The sequence below is a fragment of the Capricornis sumatraensis genome, chromosome 4, assembly GCF_032405125.1.
Source record: "Capricornis sumatraensis isolate serow.1 chromosome 4, serow.2, whole genome shotgun sequence".
Lineage (NCBI taxonomy): Eukaryota > Metazoa > Chordata > Mammalia > Artiodactyla > Bovidae > Capricornis > Capricornis sumatraensis.
The window spans coordinates 94,985,536-95,002,172 of record NC_091072.1 but is presented as its reverse complement, the minus strand read 5'-3'; positions in this window follow the sequence as shown (position 1 = coordinate 95,002,172).

Below are 16,637 nucleotides of genomic sequence, written 5' to 3'. Positions count from 1 at the left end.
GTTGGTCATAACTTTTCTTCCAAGGAGTAAGGGTCTTTTAATTTCATGGCTGCAATCACCACCTGCAGTCATTTTGGAGCCCAAAAAAATAGTCTGACACTGTTTCCACTGTTTCCCATCTGTCTCCTATGAAGTGATGGGACCAGATGCCATGATCTTTGTTTTCTGAATGTTGAGCTTTAAGCCAACTTTTTCACTCCTCTTTCACTTTCATCAAGAGACTTTTTAGTTCCTCTTCACTTTCTGCCATAGGTATTTACTAGAAAAAGGATTTATTTTTCAATTTAAAAGTAGTACCCAATCATGGTCAATAAATAAAGTCCCATAGTACAGAACTGTAAACAAAAAAAGTAAAAGACCAAATCATTTCCCTAGGGGATGACCACTGTTAATATTTTCTGTAGGCTTTTTTGTCAAGTAGGATATTTATCATAATTAAATTTGGTAATATTAGCCATATTTGTGAACCAATATTTTGTAAGATTATTTTATGTTTCTCTGTAATCTGGTTATTATCTGTCATGGCAAAGTTCTGTCATATCTTTATGCACAGCAAACTTTGTTCTGCTAACCACAGGCAAAACAGGAATCCCATGCCTGTTCTCCTTTGAATTTCTTTGTTACGTGCTCACAGCCAACTAAATCTTATCTTTTTACCCACCTCTAAGATCAGTGTCCCATCCTAGGGTTTTTCAGAGAAATATTTCCCATGTAATTTACTCCCCAGTTATGTCACTCATGAAGATCAGTGCTTTAGCTAAGCAATAAATTGTCATTAAAGTGGGAGTAGTCATTGCTTTTGGGAAGCCCCTGAAAAAGTACCTTTCATACCTATTACAGATGCAAATTTGGTAGTATTTGTGCTTCCAGCTTTAGAAGTAGTTATTTATTCCCTAAATCAAATGGCATAGTAATCAATGGGTTTGTTATACCCTGTGTGTATGCTCCACTCATCAAAAAGTATCCTTCATTTGTCTCTCTTGTTATTCTCTTTTTCCCTGAAAATTATGAGTTTGAAGCCTTTAGTAGAATATTCATTTACAGGATAGATACATAGACCTTATATTTGGATGTTCTTTGTGTAAACATAATCTCATTTCTAGGCCTATGATATTATATTTTTGACTATTCAATGACTCTTTGCTAGCAACAAGACTATTTTCAAGAGAAAACAAAAACGGTCCGGATGATGTCTTCAGTCAAAACATCAAGGAAACCCCCCAACCCTAGATATTAATTAATTACAAAAGGAAAAGCAATGACTTGCAATGAAAAAAACAAATAAACAAAAACCTGGCAGTCATCACCTAAAACAAGTGACCACGGTTAACATCCTGTGAAGAAGTGAAGTCGCTCAGTCGTGTCCGACTCTTTGCGACCCCGTGGACTGTAGCCCGCCAGGCTCCTCTGTCCATGGGATTCTCCAGGCAAGAATACTGGAATGGGTTACCATTTCCTTCTCCAGGGGATCTTCCCGACTCAGGGATCAAACCCAGGTTTCCCGCACTGGAGGCAGACGCTTTAACCTCTGAGCCACCAGGAAAGCCCATCCTGTACCTGTTGACATTTCACGATGAAACTAACACATCACTTCCCAAATCCTTAACCTCTGTATAGTCATGAGAAAACATGAGTTAAACCCAAGCCAAAGGTCTTCTACAAAAATTCCTGACCAGATATCTTCAAAGTGTCGAGGTGGAAGGTACAAACTATTGGGTATAAAATAGTCTACAAGGATGTATTTGAAAACATGTGGAATAAAGTCAATATTTTGTAATGTGTGTGTGTGTGATAGTTGCTCAGTCATGTCTGACTCTTTGCAACCCCATGGATTGCAGCCTGCCTGGTTCCTCCGTCCATGGGATTTCCCAGGCAGGAATACTGGAGTGGGTTGCCATTCCCTTCTCCAGGGGATCTTTCTGACCCAGGGATTGAACCCAGGTCTCCTGCACTGCAGGTGGACTTTTTACCATCTGAGCCACACGAGTAATACTATATGTACATGGAGTGTAATCTTTAATATAAAATTGTTTTTCAAGTGTCCAATTTCTGTAAGTCAAGGCAAATCTGAGGAACTGTTAGACTGGGGATATAAGGAGCACAACCTGCTACAATGGTATATGAACATTAATTTCTTAGTTTTGACGTCAACATTAGGGGAAAACTGGGTGAAGGGTACATAGGAACAGAAATTTTAAAAGTAAAGAGATTTGGATTTCAAGTAGAAAGCTCATTTGCAAGACAGGCCACAAGAAGGATGAAAGTGAAAGTCTCCCAGTCGCCACCGATTCTCTGCGACCCCATGGACTATATGGTCCATGGAATTCTCTAGGCCAGGAATACTGGAGTGAGTACCCTTTTCCTTCTCCAGAGGATCTTTCCAACTCAGGGATCAAACCCAGGTCTCACACATTGCAGGTGGATTCTTTACCAGGTGAGTCACAAGGGAAGCCCAAGAATACTGGAGTGGGTAGCCTGTCCTTCTCCAAGAAGGATGAATAATGCCATTCCAGGACTCAGCCCTCTCAACAGCAGCAGGTACATACCTCCTCAAATTTTATCTGGCAGTTTATCCATGTCTTCTCCTTAGACAGTGAAATCCTATAGGGTGAAAACATTCTTACTCATCTTTGTATTTCCAGCACTTAGCCTAATGCCTAGCAAGTTAAACGGCTCAGTTGGTAAATTAATTCTTTTTTTCTTTTTTGGCTGTGCCACGGGGTATGGGGATCTTAGTTCCCCAACCAGAGACTGAACCTATGCCCCTGCAGTGGAAGCATGGTGTCCTAAGCACTGGACTGTCAGAGAATTCCCAGTAACTTAATTCTTTTTTTTTTTTTTTAATCCATTCTGGAGAAGAATGTAACTTTTTTGAATGGCCAAAACTGTTATATTTATACCGTCTGTTTTCTTAAAGTTCTTTCTCAAGTTATCCCTTAAGATCAGTGTTATTGGTAAGCAGAACTTCCTTAACCTCTGGTATTTGATAAGATAATGCTTAGCTAACTTCAGTCAATATCCAGATTGGTAATAATATGGATGGGAATTCCCTGGAGGTCCAGTGGTTAGAACTCTACAATTCTACTGTAGGGACCATGAATATGATCCCTGGTTGGGGAACTAAGATCCTGCAAGCTGCCTAGTGTAGCTAATAATAATAATAGTAATAATAATGGTAATATCAAGGCATGTGGGTTTCTGCTTCACAGCAAACTGGTAACCTGATGTATATCAATCAGGATGTAATATTAAAATAGTTATCATTAACTTGCTTTTGCTTCAGAAATACTTTAGATTCTGGTTTCACATGTAGTAATGTACTGGCTAGAAATCTTTGACTAGTAAGAAGGATTTTATTTCCTCACAGTAAAAACAAAACAAAACAAAAAAAACCCCACTTTTATTTATAAATAACAATTTCCTTATGAACCAGGAAATTTATAGCTAATTTTTGAATAGAGTTACAGCATCTCAGCAAATTTTGCACCCATCAGTACAGATGTTCTCTAGATTACAAACACCTAATTTCAGAATCACTAGTACATTCAATCAATGGATTACATCTGACTTTTCCTCTTACTTTCCCATTGGCCACTTTCTATAGACTATTCTATCCCATGCCCACCTTGTCCTACTGAAATCACTGCTTTGAAACTGATATGGGAATTGTATAAACCTGGATCCTTCTCACTTAATTCTGGGTCCCATAAGACCTACTGTAGATTAGACAGTGAAATATGCCAATTATAAGAATACTTACAAATAAAATGGAAATATGTATATATAATATAAACATACAGTATATATTTTAAATATGTATACAATAAATAGATAAATATGTTTTATTAATAAACAATAAATATTATAATAAATAATATAAATATATAGTATACATATACAGAAGTATATAATATATATTTAATATATAATGTACTGCTAGGGCTAAGTTACTCCCACAGTGTCCGACTCTGTGAGACCCCACAGACTGTAGTCCACCAGGTTCCTCTGTCCATGGGATTCTCCAGGCAAGAATACTGAAGTGGGTTGCCGTGCCCTCCTCCAGGGGATCTTCCCCACCCAAGGATCAAACCCAGTCTCTTGTGTCTTCTGCATTGACAGGTGGGTTCTTTACCACTAGTGCCACCTGGGAAGTCCACTCTGTACCTTTGATGACCCACAATTTAAACACACATACATATAATCTATAAAAAATATCCACTATGTTGTATATGTGAAACTGAAAAGGAGTCCCCTTAAAACCAAGATCTCTTATTGAGTTTATGATTAATCTCTGTATCCAAAACTTTATTCATTTGTTTCTCCCATTTGACTTTGATCCTGTGCTAACAGAACACTAATCAACCCGTGGTCAGATGACTAAAGTTACTTAATATATAATAATTATATTAAATGTACAAATAATTATTTATAATAATATAACATAAATATAGCATATACATAGATATATAACATATTGTTTATTACAAATATAAAACACAAAGTATATATATTATAAATATAAAATATATATCATATAATATATAATAAAAATTAAGTAATTTAACATTTAATTAATATGTATTTAAAGCAGGTCTGTATAAAATTATTTATTTTTAACATATATATAATTTATAAATAACATGGAAAAAATAATCATTCCAATCTCATAGGGTAGCTTTGAATCAGTGAGAAAGTAGTTATAAATACGATATAACTAATGTTGGCCCAGGGTTATCTGTTCTATTTAAATCTATTTTTTATATAGGGACTAGTTTTAATATTAAAATTTTAAACCATTCCCTCTTTTTAATTATTTTTACTTACAACAAGAAAAGTAGAAATACTGCATAAGATTATTTTGATAATTAAGTGGAAAGCATGGAAATTCCTATTATTTTTTCTGATACAGAGTGGATGGTTAATAAACAAATAATCTACATTACAGTTCTGACAGCACCCTGCCCTGTGAGAGAAGGAAAGTTTACAGATGTTGTTGACAATGCTCTTCTATCCTACAAGTTAAACATTGTTTCCAATGCTGCTTATTAACACTGCCCGCTTACTAATAAGGAAACTGAAGCTGGGGAAGGTAATGACTTGTCTAAAACCACATAGCTAGTAACAAAATAGGACCCAGTCCCATTGTGTACTTTCACATTCCATCAACTATAAAGTTTACATTACAAAATATTTTCCCTACCTTTTCCAAATAAAGACCTGATATTTCAGTTAATTTAAGGATTTTGTTAATTTTCTATGGATTCAGAAATTTCTAAATTTCTTAGAAACTTCAGACTGTTATAAGTACAATAGTGCCATTTGTAAATGGTTCCAAATTCCAAACAAATTACTTTCTATTTTTTTAGATAGAACTTATTTCTAAATTGGTAGCTGCCTAGGTCATGCTAAAGTTGTTTGAAAATTCTAAACTCTTATACTGAACTATTTTCTAAAAATTTATAAAATTACCAGTCTGTTTCCAAGCCTTGCTATGTTAACATCTCTCTCTTTTAAAAATCTATTATCATCTGAGCCTATAATCTATCTCCATTAACCCTATACCCAAGGGAGGAGGGGACAAGTTTATTTCTGGTTCACCCTAACCATGAGAATATAGTCTTTTCAATTCAGTTCAGTCGCTCAGTCGTGTCCGACTCTTTGCGACCCCATGAATCACAGCACGCCAGGCCTCCCTGTCCATCACCAACTCCCGGAGTTCACCCAAACTCACGTCCATCGAGTCAGTGATGACATCCAGGCATCTCATCCTCTGTCGTCCCTTTCTCCTCCTGCCCCCAATCCCTCCCAGCATCAGTATCAGAGTCTTTTCCAATTAGTCAACTCTTCGCATGAGGTAGCCAAAGTACTGGAGTTTCAGCTTCAGCATCATTCCTTCCAAAGAAATCCCAGGGTTGATCTCCTTCAGAATGGACTGGTTGGATCTCTTTGCAGTCCAAGGGACTCTCAAGAGTCTTCTCCAGCACCATACTTCAAAAGCATCAATTCTTTGGTGCTCAGCCTTCTTCACAGTCCAACTCTCACATCCATACATGACCACAGGAAAAACCATAGCCTTGACTAGATGGACCTTAGTTGGCAAAGTAATGTCTCTGCTTTTGAATATGCTATCTGGGTTGGTCATAACTTTTCTTCCAAGGAGTAAGCGTCTTTTTATTTCATGGCTGCAGTCACCATCTGCAGTGATTTTGGAGACCCCTAAAATAAAGTTTGACCCTGTTTCTACTGTGTCCCCATCTGTTTCCCATGGAGTCCTTTAGGGTCCCCCCTTTTTTTAGTTAGCTATTTATCTTTGGCTGTGTTGGGTATTCGTTGCTGCCTGGGCTTTTCTCTAGTTGCAGTGACCAGAGGCTACTCTATAGTTGCAGTGGCTTCTCTTGCTGCAGAGAATGGGCTGCAGGGTGAGCAGGCTTCAGTAGTTGCACTCTTGGGCTCTGAAGCACAGGCTCAATGGTTGTGGCACACAGGCTTAGTTGCTTCATGGAATGCAGGAATCTTCTGGAATCAGGGACTGAATCCGTGTCTCCTGCCTTGGCAGGCAGATTCTTTACCACTGAGCCACCAGGGAAGCACAGCATCTCTTTTCAAATGTGATCTGTTCGCCATTTTAAAATTCCTGCTATGAGGATTATTTTTTCAAGGCAATAATAGTCTGAGTCAAGTAGCCAATGAAGATTGTTTACTCAGTGAAAAAGTTAACTTTTACTCTGAGAAGGGCATGTGGTTCACAAAAATTCAGAAGTGAAGCAACTAAAGACAGCTTTTTAAGTAAGAACTGCAAACTCAAATTGCTTTTTATTCCATCAAAGAATCAGTCTTGTTCTATGCCACTATATGCAATAGCTATTTAGACTGTCTTGAAATGCAGAATTAGTTGCTTTGTCCCTTTGTCATCAGTTGTATTTTCAGTTAAAGTAGAGAGGCTTTCTATGCTTGTCTGTAAATATTTTTAGGATCAGCTTTCCAAAACCCAAGTGGACAGTCACAACAAATGTCAGATTTTATTGAAAAGCAAGGTGACCCACCCGTTACCCTGGTTATCCCTTCATAATGAACATATCCTACTTTTACGAACTTTTCCCTTATGTCTACTTCAGTGAATTTAAAAATTAATTTATGGTCTCAATTTTCTTCTAATTGCTTTGACTGTGGAAAACTGGCATATTAAATTCTAGACCAGCAACCACAAGGATCCCCTATAAACTTGTTAGTAAAGTAAATTCTCTGGCTCCATCCCAGCTCTATTGAATCAGAACCTATGGGGGTGGTACCCAACAATCTCATTTACCAAGCCATTCAGGAGATTCTGATAGAATCCATCTGAGAAATGCTGGCATATGAGAAATATGTGCTGTTTATTATACTTAATGGACAGGCAGACACGGAAGTGAGGGAATATATCAAATTGAAAAATAAGGAGTGGCCCAAGTGCTTTGACTCTAAATGGATACAGAACAAGCACAGCCATGGATGAGCCTCATAAACTGGTTCTGTTCAGATACGGAAGAACTGGCCCTTTCTTCTGTTTGGTTTCTATGGGCTTACGTTAGTGTAAAATCCCAAGTACATTTTCCATAGGCAGATCTGTAATAAACTGGTTCTGTTCAGATATGTATGAACTGGCCCTTTCTTCTGCTTGGTTTCCATGGGCTTACGTTAGTGTCAAACCCCAAGGACATCTGCCATAGGCAGATTTGTAAATTTTTCAGCATATGGGAAACTGTTGAGAAAGAAGTAGGCTTGACCACTGCCTGCTAATCACTTCCCAGCCTGGATTACACAATATGCAGTCTGTCTGTGCACATGCTTCTATCATGTGGCAAACAGGGACAAAAAAAAAAGTAATATATAAATGCTGCTGTTTAGTCACTAAGTTGTGTCTGACTCTTTGCGACTCCATGGACTGTAGCTTGCCATGCTCTTCTGTCTATGGGATTTTGCAAGTAAGAATGCTGGAGTGGGTTGCCCTTTCTCTCTCCAGGGGGATCTTCTCAACCCAGAGATTGAACCTGCATCTTTCCAGTAAATAAAGCCCAATAAATAAATATATGTGTATAAATAAATACATTTATATGAATATATTTGCATAAATAAGAACATAATATAAATAAAGGTATTTACATAAATAAATATGTATAATATATATTTAAAAAATCATTTTTGGTAATGTTTTACTAAAGTAACAAAGTGATCATTTTTAGAAAAAGCAAAACATTTTTGGCCTTCCTTTTATTTTTTGTAAGACTTTGTATTGTTTTTTAGTTTAATTGAGGGAACCAGGACACTAGATATAATTTTTAAAATCCTGAGGGTTTATAGGGTTTTAATCTGACTCAGAATTCTCTACTTGCATATCTTCCAGGTATCTTAAAATAAACATACACAAATAGAATTTCATGACCATGACTCTGCTTTTCCTCCTCCTGAAACTATGGTCTCAATTAATATTAGTATCCACCTACCTAATCTAGAGATCTGAGAGGTATCTTCCCATATCAGTCTGTCAACCTGTTTTGTATCTGCTTTCCAAATACCTGCCAAGCTTATCTTCCCCTGACTATTGCAGAGCTACCAATTTTGCTCAGATTCACTATGTCATACTCAGACTTCTCAGCAGTTTTCTTGCTGAGAAAGTGAGAGCTCTACTCTTCACGTGGAGCTATCTTTCACACAGCAGTGAAAAGGAGCTTTCTAAACAGAGCACCTGGTGATATTATTTCCTTCCATTTTAAACTCTTCAGTTGGCTATTTAGTTAAAAACCATAAGCCTTCATGATCTGGTTCTGATTACCTTTCCAGACACAGGTTAACCTTTTCTGCGCCACAGACTTATTACTTGTCACTTTCAGAATGGGATGTCCTTTTACCCCACCTTCTTGTCTGAACAGGCTATTTGCTTTTGCCTGAAATGCAGCAAGCCTGTCTTCTCTCCCTCCCCCGACACCCGATGGCTAACTCCTAAATTTTTTTTTTATCCCTCACATCTTTTCAGCAGCTAACAGCTTCTTTCTGTATATTCCCAAAGCACCTTTATATAACTGTATCCATAATTATAGTGCATCACATTGTGTTAAAATTATCTGATCCTATATGCAAGACAGTTGAAAAAAGGGGGCTGTTTCTTTTTCTGTTTAAATCTATAGTATTTACCACACATTATGTGTATTAAATACAGGTTGAAAAAATAAACAACTATGGCAAAGAGGGAATGGCAACAATAAGTGTCTCACTTAAAGATCAAATTAGAGGGCTTTAGTAGTACTTTCTAGTGTAAAAAAAGATAGAGATAAAAGGTTCACAGACCCAGGCCAGTACTTCCTAGCATCCTAATTTTGGTGCCTAGGGATTACCAGATTTAGTGTAAATATCCTCAGTATACAAGTCTGATGAAACCATATGTTGAAAAGCACTTTATTTGATACACCTAGAAAACAAAACTGTGCCCTAAATTTGAATATAGATGTATTTTGAATGCTCTTATACTTGATGCCTTTGATATTTCTATTAAATTATGAAAAAATGTATGTAAAAATTAATAAATAAAAAAATCTCAATTAAAATAGAGTTGGTAGGCCAGAAGGTGAAGCTTTCACATTCTGTGATGATAGCTGAGCCCAAGGAAAGACTTCTTGCCTGGCAAGAGTTCAGCCAATGAAAGGCTGTCACAACTCAGCTAATGGAAAGGTGCTATACTTCAGAACTCTCAGTTCCTCCAGTGGATTCTTTGTTTACTATTGCCTTCCTAACTTCCTTTCCCCCTCTTTAGAAGAGTTTTTTCATTGAGGGAGGGGGCTGTGACAGGGGAAACGGTGGCAAAGAGTCTGTCTGCCAGTGCAGGAGATGCAAGAGATGCGGGTTGATCCCAGGGTCGAGAAGATCCCTTGGAGTAGGAAGTGGCACCCCACTCCAAAATTCTTGCCTGGAAAATTCCACGGGCAGAGGAGCCTGGCAGAGCACAGTCAATGGGGCTGCAAAGAGCCGGGCACGACTGAGCCCTCTGAGCAGTGTCATAGCTGTAAACCTGGGTTTGCAATTCTTTGCTGATCTTGAATAAAACCATTATTTTGGCAGAAGAAATAACTGGCAGTCTATTTATTTTAGGTAAACATAAGAAATGCCTGTTAGTGAATTTTCAATTTGAAATTCAGAATCAATTTTAATTAATCTTGGTTTTCATGAATACTACCCATCAATGGTTTCTGTCATATTCAGCAATGTTTTCTTCCTAGGACATAATTCTTTTTCATTGTTTTTCTATTGTTCATAAAAACAATAGAAAGATATTTTCAGAAATTACCAAAGTTTGTAAAACATGACAGTTAAACTCAACTTGGTTTAAAAAAAAGAAAAAAAACACAACTAACTTGGGTTATCCTAAAATGTAGCAGGGTAACAAGTCCGAAGAGATTTATTATCAATTAGAGCTTGTATGTGTCAGAGCACATGTAATACTGTGCTTTTTTCATCAGCGAGGCTCATCAGTATTAGCTACTGGAACTTTGTAAAATAATTCAGAAGTGTTTATTATTGAGATATTCTGGAATAACATACTTAAAATGCCTACAGTGTGCCCAGCACCTAGTAGGCATTTAATAAATGGTAGCCATTATTTCCACCAACAGCTTCCTGTGTGAAAAGCAATTAGGAGCTTGTTTTTAGCCTCTAAACTTACGGAAAAACCGCCTCCTTCTGCTTAAAAAGGAGAATAAGGCTTAAACCTCAATTATGCAATCAAAGATGGATGCTCATTTCTCCTTCTTTCTGCCATACAGAGGTTATGCTTAGATTTCCACAAGAATACAAAATACCGCTTTTCTTTTTCTATAAAGGAAAAGACAGCTTTTAAGTCCTCTGCCGTTGTTCTCACTACCTTTCTTGCTTTTTGCTTGTCTGTTGTGCTTTTCATTCTGAATGCATTCTGCATCAAAATTTGAAAACAGAGTTCATATTACAATGTCCCAGTTCCACATTTCAATTCAGAAACTTACATTACCTTTTCTTTTCACCCCCATCTCAGTTATCCTGAGAAGCCTCTTGAACATAGTAATTACCCCTGTCTTTCTTCATCTCAGTCCATGAAAGGTGTTTTCTGGACAGAAACTTGGAAAGACATTGCAGACTTTCGGGTCTGACTCAAGTCTATGAAGCAACGGGAGAAATGGACTGCAATCCCCTTTTTAGGCTTCAGTGTTAACTTCACTTTTTTTTTCTTTTTTGAAAGATTATAATTCCCTCCTTGAACCAGATTCGAGTAGAAGTATAAATTTATTCATTCCAAAGGCATATGTAAGCAATTTGGGGTTATATGTAACTTAGATTGCTGATTTTTATCTCTTAGTATATGTTATTGGGACTCAAAACATTTACTTTAGCATTTCAAAGAAACGTTTTCATTAGTGCAAGATCAGTAGTTGGCAAAATCACTATTCCTCATTTTATGCAGTGTGGAAAAATGAAGGGATTTTTGAAAAAAAAATTTGCCAACATTTACGGATTTCAAATAAACACTAAATACTGGATCATTTAAGAGCCCTTTTTTTCTGTAATTTTAAGGTATTCTTTTGAAAAGTCTACATATAGGACTATGCCCATTGCTCCTCCTTTTATAAATTCTTTTATATTTTCCATTCTTCAAGCAAGACTGAACTTTTCCCCCAATAATTTTAGAGACAAACGGGTGAGATTCTCTTCTTCAAAAATTACATTCTGATTATCCTCTGCACGTTTGAATATTGTTTTTCTCACTCCACTCCATCCTAGAGACATTTTGTCCATTCTTTTCTTTGTCCTGTGGGATAGTGTAGGGTTTTTTTCTTTATTTCAATGTTTTATTATTTCAACTGCTGTCCCGCCACTTTCAGAGTAGAAGCATTTTTCTTTGGAAACACGTATCTGCTTCTTTGTTTGTTTTAGCTTAGGGGTCTGTAAAAAAGACTTCACTGCTTAGTCAGCTGCCCAATTCCGGGGTTAAATTCCAGGAGGATGGCAGACTATAATATGCAGCCATTAACTCTTCACGGCTATGCTCAAAGAAAGAGCATGAACCGCAGTAGCCTGGCAAAAACCCTGTGTGGCAGATCCGTTTTTATACAGAAACGAAAGGCATTTGTGGCTCTCATATGCCGTTTTGCTTGTCAGAAGCAAAAAAAAAAAGTTTGAGCAAAGGAGATAATATCACTCTCTTAAACAACCACTGTGTTCCTTTGAATTGGCTACCACAAACATCAGCAAAGTCAGAACACCCTGTAGAGGAATTATTGGTATGTGTAGTCTATTGGTAACAAGGAACAAAACCTAATTTTGAATTGTAGAACATTTGGCTATCTTAAATTGCAAAGAGCAATGCCTAGAGAACATTGGGTTGTCTTATTGACGTTTCCTGTCAATAACTAGGTTAAATATGTATCAGTGTTTTGGTCAAGTAGACAGTGGTGCCTATTTTTCTTTTTCTTTTCTTTTCTTTCTTTATTTTCGGCTGTGCTGGGTCTTAGTTGCTGCTCACTGGCTCTCTCTAGTTGCCGTGAGCCCAGGCTGCTCTTTAATGTGGGGCGGGGGCTTCTCACTGAGATGACTTATCTTGTTGCGGAGCACAGGCTCCACGTACACGAGCTTCAGTAGTTGTGGCTCTCAGGTTTAGCTGCCCTGCTGCCTGTGGGATCTTCCCGGACCAGAGATGGAGTCCGTGTCCCCTGCACCGGCAGGCACATTCTTAACCACTGGACCACCAGAGAAGTCCCCCTATTTTTCTTTTAAGGAAAAAATGTTAGGTTACTTGGGAAAATGTAGAACTTCAATGGAGTCTAAAGTTGAAAGCAAACAGATCCCAGATCCCACCTTTGCTTTGGAGAAGGCCAGAACCAAAAGTTGTGCAAGAAGCCAGGTTTACGTTCTGTGCCTGCTCCCTCATGGTGCCACCTCTATCCCCAGAGACCATCTGAAATACTCTGAAGATCAGTCTTTCCCAGGCGTTTGTCCTCTCGTGGCTCCATGATTACTCAGACATCTGTCTCTGGTCTTCCTTCCTCTTTTCTCAAGTCCAGCTCTCTGAGTCTTATGCCCTGATGGTGAATTGGATTGTCCAATCTCTTCTCTTCTAATCAGGAGAGGAAGTCATGAGCCACCTTCTCCAGCCTGAAAATGTATATCCAGTGTATATTTGAACAAGAGTATACAGTTGATCAACCATATCTCATAGATTATGATCACAATGCAATCTTATATCTGTCTTCTGCAATTATTGAAAATTGATTAAGGATAGAGGAGAGCTAATTTCCCCTGATCTTTATTAAGAAAAATTATTAAAAAGTTGGAACAAAGGCAAGAGGATTTTTACATATCTGTGTCATATTGCAGTATCATCTCACAGAGCTAACCAAGGATTACTTAATTTTCTAGGAGAATTAGGTCATGTTCTGTTACTGTTGATTAGGACCTACATTTTAACTCTTATTTTTGTCTAGTAGAGATCTGAATGATTTCTGATGGAAAAAAAAATTAACCAAAGGTTATGGTTGTCTTGCCTTGCAGGAGTTTAGCCATTTCAGTTTCTAATCTCACCGTCTCCAAATATTCTCTTCTTATTCAGTTCCCACAAATATTCAGTTTCTCAAATGCTCACTGAACCAACATTAGCTTCCTTCTGGCTCTCATCAACAAGTTATATAAATGTTAATGTGCTTCTTCTGTGCTTGTATGAGAGTTACAATTTTATCTTTCAAAAATGATACCTGACCATCCTAAATGAAGTCTTAGATAGACATATCTTTCCTGGTCATGCTCAGAAAATAAAATCCTATAGTCACTTTTGGTTAAAAAAAAAAAAAAAAAAAACAGTTTCAATTCAGTAACTAGAATGTCTCATCTTGTTTTGTTTTGTTTTTTAATGGTTTCAAATCAGTAACTAGAATGTCCCATCTTGTTTAATTGTTAAAACTCTGGACTCTGCCTTCTCTGGCCCAGGTTACTCTCAGGACAAAAATCTGCAAGAGCAAAGATGAACGTGATTGTCTCACTCTATTGTCTTTCCGCTCACCAGGTGAGTTACAGTTGGGGATCCCATAAGGGCCAAAGGTAAGTGGAGGGCATGGAGAGAGGAAAGGCAATCCACCAGGCCCTGCTTGGCTCAGTGCCTCCGTGCTCTTAACCCAAGCCTGACAGTTGATAATCATAACATCTCTACTAAGCCCTTCTCTCAAGCAGAGCTCTTGAAAAGGCAGATAAAATTTGCTGGATTCCTTCATCATCGTCTGGGCAACCAGGAGATCTGTAACCAAGCAGGACCCTGTGGGGCCTTCCTGGAACAGACCTGTCCCTCATACCTTCTGCTTTAGCTCTTCTCTGAAGTATCTAGATAATAGTATCTGATGCACATTTCCTGAGCTGTTTTACAGTGTGAAAAAGCTCCACCAGATGGAAGAAATTAACTCTTTGATGACTATGAGTACACAGCCCACAGACCTACTGAAGACTGAGGATGGATAAAGTTAACCCCTGTTACCACATCATCAGTCAGCCAGAGAACTGGGCACAAGCTGATCATATACCCTGGGACTTCCCTCCTTCACCTTCTGTTTATTTTTTTAATTTTGGCTGCGCTGGGTCTGTTGTGGTACTTGGGCTTTCTCTGCCTGTGATGGATGGGGGCTTCTCGACACCTTGTGTTTAGAAATGCATGGCTGAAACCCACCTGGGAGTTCAGGTGCTTTGAGCACTAGCGAATCTGGACTCCCTGAGATAAATGTTGCACTTTCCTTCACCGCAACCAGTAGACTGGCTTTACTGTGTGCAGCTTAGCCAATCCAAGTATGGTTCACTAACAGATCCACATGAGTCTCTTTCTGCAAAAGATCTCAGTCTGCTCCAGAGGGCTCTGCTGGGCAAGACCTGGTACAGCCCACACCAGCAGTCCCTGAGAATGCACATCTTTGCCCCACAAAACTCTGGGAATCCGGATGATCCTGTAGGAGCAGTCTTTCCCTGCCTCCCTTCCCAAGTAGTCAATGCCTTCTCTCACCATCTGGATGGCCCAGGTGGAACTCAGGCCTGTGTCCAGAACCACAGTAAGTTTTCTCATGTGTGTATCAGGCCCTGGCACTCTGTGTCTCCCAACTTAGAGAACACAGTTTTCTGAGTGGTTGTCTCTAAGCTTGTGATGAAAAGTTTACACCTCCCACTCAAGGTGAAAGGGTGGGTTAGGGCTCTCGAAAGTAATCTCTTCATCAATTCAACTCCTGCCCACTCTCTAAATTCTTGTTATGGTGCCCAATTGATGGAGGGGATCAAGGGCTGAGGAGTACCTCTGAGGTTCATTTCTTTTGTAAATCTGCATTTGGGGGTGTGTGTGTGGGGTGTGTGTGTGTGTGTGGGGTGTGTGTGTGTGTGTGTGTGTGTGTGTGTCGGGGGGGTGTGTCTCAGTCTTCCTGTGCCTCAGTATTCTGGTTTTTGTCTCACTCAAACTGAGTTAGAAGGAATCTCATTTTAATTTCCTGTTTCATTTACATTTAAATTTACTAGAAATAATCAAACACAGGTGGGAAACACCTGTCAGGAGAAGTGTTGGGATTGAAGCACACTCAATAAGCAATTACCTATTCAATCTAGAAGTGAAAATGAGTTTGAAATAAAAGCAGAAGCTTTAAGAATATGGCCATCATTCAACAAAAGTCATATATTTGCTCTTCGTACACATATGATGAGAATACGTGTACATTAAAAACCCATATTTGGAGACTTCCCTGGTGGTCCAGTGGCTAAGGCTCCTGTCTCCCAATATCAGGGGCCTGGGTTCCATCCCTGGTCAGGGAATTAGATCTTACATGCTGTGACTAAAAATCCCACAGGCCGCAACAAAGATCAAAGATCCCACACACTGCAGCTAAGACCCAGCACAGCCAAAAAAAAAAAAAAAACCCACAACTAACCATATTTGCCATGGGCTTGGGATGGGATGGTACCTGCAACTATGCCTCCATCTCCTCAACTTTCATTTGTTATTTATTTAATGATTCAAGTCAGTCATTGTGCTAAATGAGGGGTTATATGGTGGTGAATTAAACATTTGTGCCCCAACTTTCTAGAAGCTATAGGAAGCTGTGTGTATGTCAGATTTTATCACATTCTCATCTTCTCCGCTTCACTCACCTTTCACTTATAGAACTCTTAAGGGACTGAATGGGTTTTCACAAGGTTCTGACTTTTCCCCTAAACACACCTTTGCCTTTCCTCTTATTGTGCTTTCTTTGGAACTATGATTCACACACTGGACTAACCCTGAAAATGATTATATTTTTATATTCTTTCCTTCACATCCTTGGGATTGTACTGGAAAAACACTCACTTTGGAATATGACCTGGATTTGAAGACCAACTCTACCACTTACTATTAGCTTTATGCTGCTGCTTCTGCTGCTGCTAAGTCGCTTCAGTCGTGTCCGACTCTGTGAGACCCCATAGACGGCAGCCCACCAGGCTCCCCCGTCCCTGGGATTCTCCAGGCAAGAACACTGGAGCGGGTTGCCATTTCCTTCGCCAATGCATGAAAGTGAAAAGTGAAAGTGAAGTCACTCAGTCGTGCCCACTCTCAGCGACGCTATGGACTGCAGCCTACCAGGCTCCTCCGT